Genomic DNA, 8457 nt, shown 5'->3' on the forward strand with positions numbered 1-8457 from the left:
AGAACTTTAGCAGCAAAGATACTTCGGGCCGGCTATTATTGGCCGACACTCAAAACTGATTGCATGGATTTTGTCAAAAAATGCATTCAGTGCCAAAAGCATGGCAATTTGATACATGCATCAGCCGAGTAGCTGCACAACATTAATTTACCGTGGCCGTTCACCCTATGGGGAATGGATATACTAAGACCATTTCCAATTGCTAAGGGGCAATGCAAGTTTCTGCTAGTCGCGGTTGATTATTTCACCAAATGGATCAAGGCCGAGCCTCTTGCTTCCATCACAACAAACAATGTTCAAAAGTTCCTTTGGAAGAATATCATCACACGCTTCGGCATCCCTCATGCCATCGTCACCAACAACGGCCTTCAGTTCACAGATCAAAAACTAAAAAAATTTCTTCAAGAGTTGGGGATCAAACACCGATTCACGTCAGTCGAGAACCCGCAGTCAAACGGCCAAGCTGAGGCCGCTAACAAATTCATCCTCTCGAAATTGAAGAAGCGCTTGGGGACGGCCAAGGGTGCATGGGCCGAGGAGCTGTCGGAAGTGTTATGGGCGTATCGTTGTACCCCCCAATCCACAACCCAAGAGACCCCTTTCTGACTAACATATGGCACCGATGCAATGATACCAGTCGAAGTCGGAGAGCCCTCTCTTCGTCGAACACATTTCGACGAGGTCTCTAATGATGCATCCCTATGAGCGGAAATTGATCTAGTTGACGAAGTATGCTCTCGAGCTCAGATTGTGGCCGAAGCATGCAAACAAAGGATGACCTGGAGGTTCAATTCCAACCTCACTAAATGAAACTTCAAAGAAGGAGATTTAGTGTGGAGAGTGCTGGGGCCGGCAAGGCGTAATCCGCGAGAAGGAAAGTTGGCAGCTAATTGGGACGACCCATTTCGAGTTCGACACAACCTCGACAACGGCACATATAAGCTCGAAGAGCTCTTGGGCAATGTTATTCCAAGAACATGGAACTCATCCCATTTGAAGACATACTATAGTTAATCTTTGTAATATTGTTGACGATGTAAACACATGGTGCACTCTTTTCCTTGATCGGTCTTTTCTTCCCTTTTAAAAGAGTGAAAAAGGGTTTTGGCCGACAAGGATTTTAACGAGGCACACATTAATGAAATACAATTCATTTGGTAGATATTTTTACTCTTATACTTGTCTCAAGCAACATAAGCTTCCCTCCCGAGTTGATCAGCTCGGCCAAGGACGCGCCTTCGGAAAATTGTACACAAAGGCTTCCCTCCCGAGTTGATCAACTCGGCTAAGGATGTGCCTTCAGAAATCATATAAGGCTTCCCTCTCGAGTTGATCAACTCGGCCAAGGATGTGCCTTCAGAAATCATACAAGGCTTCCCTCCTGAGTTGATCAGCTCGGCCAAGGACGCGCCTTCGGAAAATCATACACAAAGGCTTCCCTCCCGAGCTGATCAACTCGGCCAAGGATGTACCTTTGGAAAGCATTTCTGAGTGACTCCACTCGGTCTTGCTAAAAAATGCAAGCATTTTCGAGTGACCCCACTCGGTCTTGCTCAAGAAGGCAAGCATTTCCGAGTGAACCGCTCGGTCTTGCTCAAGAAAGCAAGCATTTTCGAGTGACCCCACTCAGTCTTGCTCAGGAAAGTAAAGCATTTCCGAGTGACCCACTCGGTCTTGCTCAAAAATGCAAGCATTTCCGAGTGACCCCGATCGGTCTTGCTCAAGAAGGCAAGCATTTTCGAGTGGCCCGCTCAGTCTTGCTCAAGAAAGCAAGCATTTCCGAGTGACCCCACTCGGTCTTGCTCAGGAAAGAAAAGCATTTCCGAGTGACCCACTCGGTCTTGCTCAAAAAATGCAGACATTTCCGAGTGACCCACTCGGTCTTGCTCAAGAAAGCAAGCATTTCCGAGTGACCCCACTCGGTCTTGCTCAAGAAGGCAAGCATTTTCGAGTGACCCCACTCGGTTTTACTCAGGAAAGCAAAGCATTTCCGAGTGACCCCACTCGGTCTTGCTAAAAAATGCAGACATTTCCGAGTGACCACTCGGTCTTGCTCAAGAAGGCAAGCATTTCCGAGTGACCCCACTCGGTTTTACTCAAGAAAGCAAAGCATTTCTGAGTGACCCCACTCGGTCTTGCTCAAGAAGGCAAGCATTTCCGAGTGACCCACTCGGTCTTGTTAAAAAATGCAAGCATTTTCGAGTGACCCCACTCGGTCTTGCTAAAAAATGCAAGCATTTCCGAGTAACCTCGCTCGGTCCTGCTCAAGAAGGCAGACATCCCCAAGTGACCCCACTTGGTCTTGCTCAAAGTAAACAAATTAAACAAGTACCATTGGTCCGCCTACCCGAACAGAACACGAACGAGTCACTCGGTCTTCTCTCAACGCAAGAATCGGGTTCACTTAGTTTTATCAAACAAGTTCATTCGGTTTTTATACAAACGCGTTACTCATGAGCATTATTTAACAGTGGAAGTTCCATACATCATTCAACCTTGAGTTCATTTATGATTCGCAAAAATATTCCGATCAACAAAAGATACTTCATTAAGAAAACAATGACTCTATCGGCCCCTACAACAACTGTAACACCCCATTTTTCTTATTTCGATTTTATTTTATTTTAAGGGTATTTTGGTAATTTTATAAAGGTGATAGGGGTGATTTAGTAGCTTGGAACGGGCTGTTCCGGAATTGGAACGGGCCGTTCCAAACTACCAAAAAGCATGTGATTTAGTAGCTCGGAACGGGCCGTTCCAGAATTGGAACGGGCCGTTCCAAACTACCAAGTTGTGTGTGAGTTAATAGCCCAGAACGGGCCGTTCTCAAGATGGAACGGGCCGTTCCGGACTATTAAATATGCCATTAACCCTAATTGGGAACGGGCTTGGAACGGGGCGTGACCGTTGTGGGTAATTAATGCACACCAGAACAGGCCGTTCTGGTTTTGGAACGGGCCGTTCTGGATGTGATTTTTTGGCCATGTTTTAATGGTCCGGAACGGGCCGTTCCGGAATTGGAACGGGCCGTTCCGGCGTAAAAAGCCTATAAATAGAGCTGTTTGCCATTCCCAAAAAGCACACCTCTCATTTCTGATTTCTTTTCTTCTGCTTTCTTTCTTCTTTCCTCTACTTTCTGCTTCAGACCAAGGGGAACCCAACGAGGGAGATCAACCAGATCTAGTCTAGATTCAGCTTCTACATATCCAGGTACGGGGGAAAAGGGGATTATTTATATGTGGAGTTGCATGAGGGAATTGGGTAGAAGAAGAGCCCTTAGGATTATGAGTAATTTTACAATTATTTCTGTTTGAAGAATTATTGGCATTATTTGATTCTGTATATATTTAGGACAATAAATATATAATTTGTTTGTAAAAATGATGCTCTAGGAGAGAGAACGAAATTATAGAAAAGTGCCTGTAGGGTAGGTTTTGGAAAAATTGGATTATTCCTGTTTGAGGAATTAATTATATCATTAGATTTGGTATGTGTTGAGGATTATAAATATGTTAATAATTTGTAAAAATGATGCTCTAGGAGAGAGAACGAAATTATAGAAAAGTGTCTGTAGGTTAGGTTTTGGAAAAATTGGATTATTTCTGTTTGAGGAATTAATTATACCATTAGATTCGGTACGTGTTGAGGATTATAAATATGCGAATAATTTGTAAGAATGATGATCTGTGAGAGAGAACGAAATTGTAGAAAAGTGCCTGTGAACTAGGTTTTGGAACAATTAGGGGTTTTACTGTGCTGAAATTATATTAAATTACTAATTCTATTAATTATTTTATTAATGTTCTTGTTATATTATTTTATAAGAATTGATGATCGAGATATGAATTGCTTGAGGGATTTGTAAACCCTTATTTTGTTAGACTTATCTGTTGAGTATGTGATATGAAATTGTGTATGTTATATGGAATTGTGATATGAGATGAGATGTTGTATGGAAATGATTAAGAATATGATTGCGATGTGTTTCCTCACACTAATGACTAGGGATGGCACGGCCCCTGGGTAAGTGGTGCTACAGGGAGGGCGTGACCCTAGCATGGTGTGGGATGAGTAAGACAGTTAACACACACCACTTATGTTGATTATGGCAGCCCTGGCATAGGGTTAATTGCAAGAGATTGTGTGGATTGTGATGTGATTGTGGTTCCTCACATCAATGACTAGGGATGGCATGGCCCCTGGGTAAGTGATGCTACAGGGAGGGCGTGACCCTGGCATGGTGTGGGATGAGTGAAGCAATTAACCTGTATCACTTATGTCAGTTGTGGCGTGGTCTTGACATAGTGTTAATTGTAAGATTTATGTGGATTGTGATGGATTGATGTAATTGTGAATTGAGATATGAAGATGAGAAATGATTGATTAATTATGATATATATATATATATATATATGAATGTTGATAAATATTTTATTAAGCAAACGAGTTTTAATAAGATTACATTTGTGGTATGTTTGTATGTACTTTACATATGATTGTTTTCTTTTCTCACCGTACGATTTGTGGATGTTTTAGGTGAGAAAGATCCAGCTTCGAGTGGCATCTAGAATGCCAACAGTGGAATTGCGGGATGCTCTGATAGTGTGACATCGGGGAAAGGATTTTTAGAATATAGGTTTTATATGGATTTGGAATTGTAAATGTTATTTTTGAAAATAATTTGAAAACTATTGCATTTCATTTTTATTATTATTGAAGGATAATTTTTAAGATTCTCATGTGAACCCTTTTACCGAAATTGAAAAATTTATTTATAAGTTTTTATTATTACAATATATATATGTTGGGGTAGTAAGGGTGTCACAACAACAATAAAAAGAGGAAACCCTATCCTAGTTGTCTTTGAACGGCCATCTACTCCTCAGGATTACCGGCACGATCCTCACGCACCTTAGAACCATCATTTACCTCTCGCTCGAGAGTTTGTTGCTCTTTGTTTTCAGCATCATCTTCTAATGCAATCTGGGTATCCTCCTTAGTCGGCGGGATAACATCTGGTTCGGTGCTATCAGGTTCTGCCCCCACAGGCATATCCCTAAACGACATGAAGGACCCTTGATAAAAATCTTGGGTCATGTCGAACTTGAAGTCGTCAGGGAATTGGCCGAAATGCTTCGCTTGACGAACAACATGTTGGAACCCAGGTTCATGCTGAGCGACAATCTTTTCCTTTGCCTGCTCCTTCAACTGATTCAATTCGGCTCGGGCTTCCTCCATTCGGCGATGCTCTTCATTGAAGGCCTTTTGGAGATCTAAGCGAAGAGTCTCATTTTCCTGTCTCAGACCATCAAGCTCGACAACAAGCTCTTGATTTTTAGCCGTAACGTTTTCGGTAACCGAGAGGGCTTCTACCGAGGCCTTATCGGCTTCTTCAAGTTTTTCTCTCAAGTGCATCAACTCGCCAATAGGCTCCATTGCCAAATGATGGGCTAGGGCTAATGAGCGCGACTGCACTTCACAGAAATACTTCCACTTGGACACAGTATCTAACTGGTCCAACCATTCCTTCCCATAGGTCGACACCGCATCTAGCTGAATCAGGGTATCGGGCGACACCTCCTTGCTCAGAAAAGCGTGAGACATGAAAGTGGGGGGCACAACAATGCAAGTCCGTGATGGCGACGGCTCGGAAGTTTGTTTCAGCTTCTTAGTTTTGTCGAGGCATTCTTCGTGCCCCTTTCTTTTTTGACCTTCTTTCTCGGCTTCCTTTCCCTTTTTTCCCTTTCGTCGCTTGCGTTCCGGGGAAGGAGGCACTCGGTCATCCTGGTTTGGTCGGGGAGTTTGTGCGATAGTTGAAGTACCAACACCTCAAGTTTGTTTGACTTGCTTCACTCGCGCGGCAAGCAAGTTTCGGATGTTGAACTCGTCGGCACCACTGGTAACCATGATGCCTGCAAAAATGATTAAGTAAACATCAATAGGAATTTAGCCAACGACCGAAAAAGGACAAATAGCATACCTATTAGATCATTTTCCCATTGAGGCGATTCGACCATGTTTATTAAAGATCTGGTCGACAAACGCCGAGGGAGACGAAGTAATAGCTTTAAGTCTTTCCGCTCTTCGGCCGAAAGCATCTTCTTCGGCACCACATCGTAAGGCCGAGGGGCGCGCGTCCAGTACAAAGGAAACAAGCTCTTGTCGTCCTCACCAAAAAAAAATGCCTTCCGTTCGGTCAGATGGTCAGTCGGAAGAATCCAGCTTTAAAATTTTTGTACGAAGAGGTAAAGCTATCTAGTAGCTGCCAATCTCCCACTCGGCTTAATGACAACCACTTCGCCAGCATGGAGGGGCGAGACGAGTAAAAGTAGAGAAAAAGGAGCGGTGATGGCTTAATGCAAAGACATCGACATAAATGCTTGAAACCTTGAAATTGAGCCTAGCTATTCGGATGTAGTTGAGTAGGGGCAACATTCAACACCTTCAATACGCCCATCGTAAACTCATCAAAAGGAAACTTTACCTTGAGATCCCGAATGAGAAAATCATAAATGTAAAATGACTCCATTTTTGCGCCATGATGGTCAAAACAAACCGTGTCGGGATTCGGAAAGGCATTGTTTCGGCATGACCGAACACCGATAAGATATGGCTCCTCCTTAGCATCAAAGGTTAGAAAATCTGTATACTCTAGAAGGTTGGTAATCATATTTGTGTCTCAATAGCGCGAGTAGTACGAAGTCACCTCTCCATTCACCCACTCGTAGCCAAGTACTTCGAACGGCCCGTATCATTGCCGATTCGAAACACGCCTTGTTTTAACCTGAACCTCGAAACTTCCGCTCGTAGAAGCTTCCCCGGAAGATGTTGCTCCATCGTCAGGCCTTTCGGCATGCACTGGGGACCCAACTACGCTTGAACGACTAGTACTGGACGAAGACCCCTCGGACAACGGTGACTGATAGCTACTAGTTGAATAGCTTTCGGACGTGTCAGCCATGATAATGAATACTTACCAACGTCTTCAAAGCACAAACTAAATCACTCGGCACGTTGACTCGGTCTCAAAGTTGTTCGGCTGTCACACCTCAGCTGGGAGCAATACGCGTGAGAGGCCCTACCACGCATGACTATATATACCCAGAGAAAAATGAGGGAATTTTTAAAATTTTGAAAAATGTAACCGTCCGATTTTCGGGATCTAACGGTTGGGATTGTGCAAACCGTTCGCCTTACCCTTTGCCAACCACCTTTTTTTACCCTTGAAGAGGGCTCGCCCTTCTTCAAGGCTGGGGGGCAAGTGTACGGGAAAGGGTGTTCGGCTACCGTATAGTCGAAACCCAATCGGCTACTGAATGACCTAAGCTGATGGCCGACACCCGATCGGCCACCAGGATCGGCCTACAATCAAATGTTACCCTTAATTGATAATTAAGGGTTAATTGCACCGATAAATTGATTAAAGCGTATTACCTAATACGGTAAGCAAGTCACAGGGCCCATGGGGATCAGGGCCCATAAATGTCAGTATAAATAGCTCATGTCACGAGATAACGTCACTGTTCATTAATTACCATCGATATTCGTGCTTGTCCTGACTTGAGCGTTGGAGTGTCTTTTGCAGGTACCCTCCCTCTCATCGGAATATTCAATCGGAGCTCTCGTTCGATCCTAAGAGTACGAGAAGACTTAGTGTGCCCATCACATAGGTACAGAAAAGAAAGAAGTCTAGAGGAGAAGATAATTATCCTTGAAGCTAATTCCATTATAGTATAACTTTTATAACTATTATATTGCTCAATAATTTTATATAAAAGGTTAAATTTTTTTATTGAATCATTGAATTAGAACTTTATATTACCTTTAATATGCATGAAAAATTGTTAAAATTGAATAATAAAATGAAAAAAATAATTAAGTTGTTTATATTTTAATATATTTTGAAATGTATATATTACTTCTGTTTTGATCTATATAAATATATGTGGTATTAAATAATATTAAATTAATATAAAATTTTATATATGTATATAATTTAGGAGAAAAAATTCAATTAAATAATAAATTTGGAATAATAATTAATCAATTAAAAATTATTAAATACCGTAATATTTAATAAAAGTTATATTAGTATAATTTGATTCAGGCACGCATGAACAAATTATTTATGAAATTGATTTCTCACTCATAAAATTATAATACTCGATTACTTTTTCATGATTTTATTAGTAAAAATTATATATATTTTTTAGGGGCATTCATTTTACTATTCCAAGGTGTTTATAACCTTATTAATTTTGGATTAATTCAAAGTTTTTCTCATATTTTTCTTTATTATATATATATTTTTTAACAATTATGTTATAAGTAAAAAAAGTATAGAAGAGATAATGGAATAATATTTATTTATAATCACCTTTTGTATTTAATTATTTAATTATTATTTTTTTAGTGATAAAATACAAAGCATTAATTGACGTAATTTGTCAATACTAA

General features: G+C 41.3%; 1 long non-coding RNA gene across 1 annotated transcript; it reads left to right on the forward strand.

Moving 5' to 3' along the window:
- Positions 1-2007: 2007 nt before the first annotated feature.
- Positions 2008-4731, forward strand: LOC145951728 (uncharacterized). Its single transcript, XR_014429611.1, has 2 exons — positions 2008-3210; positions 4537-4731. It is a non-coding gene; the product is annotated as an uncharacterized LOC145951728 (long non-coding RNA).
- Positions 4732-8457: the final 3726 nt, after the last annotated feature.

The sequence above is a fragment of the Cajanus cajan genome, chromosome 9, assembly GCF_000230855.2.
Source record: "Cajanus cajan strain Asha chromosome 9, NIPB_CcT2T_4, whole genome shotgun sequence".
Lineage (NCBI taxonomy): Eukaryota > Viridiplantae > Streptophyta > Magnoliopsida > Fabales > Fabaceae > Cajanus > Cajanus cajan.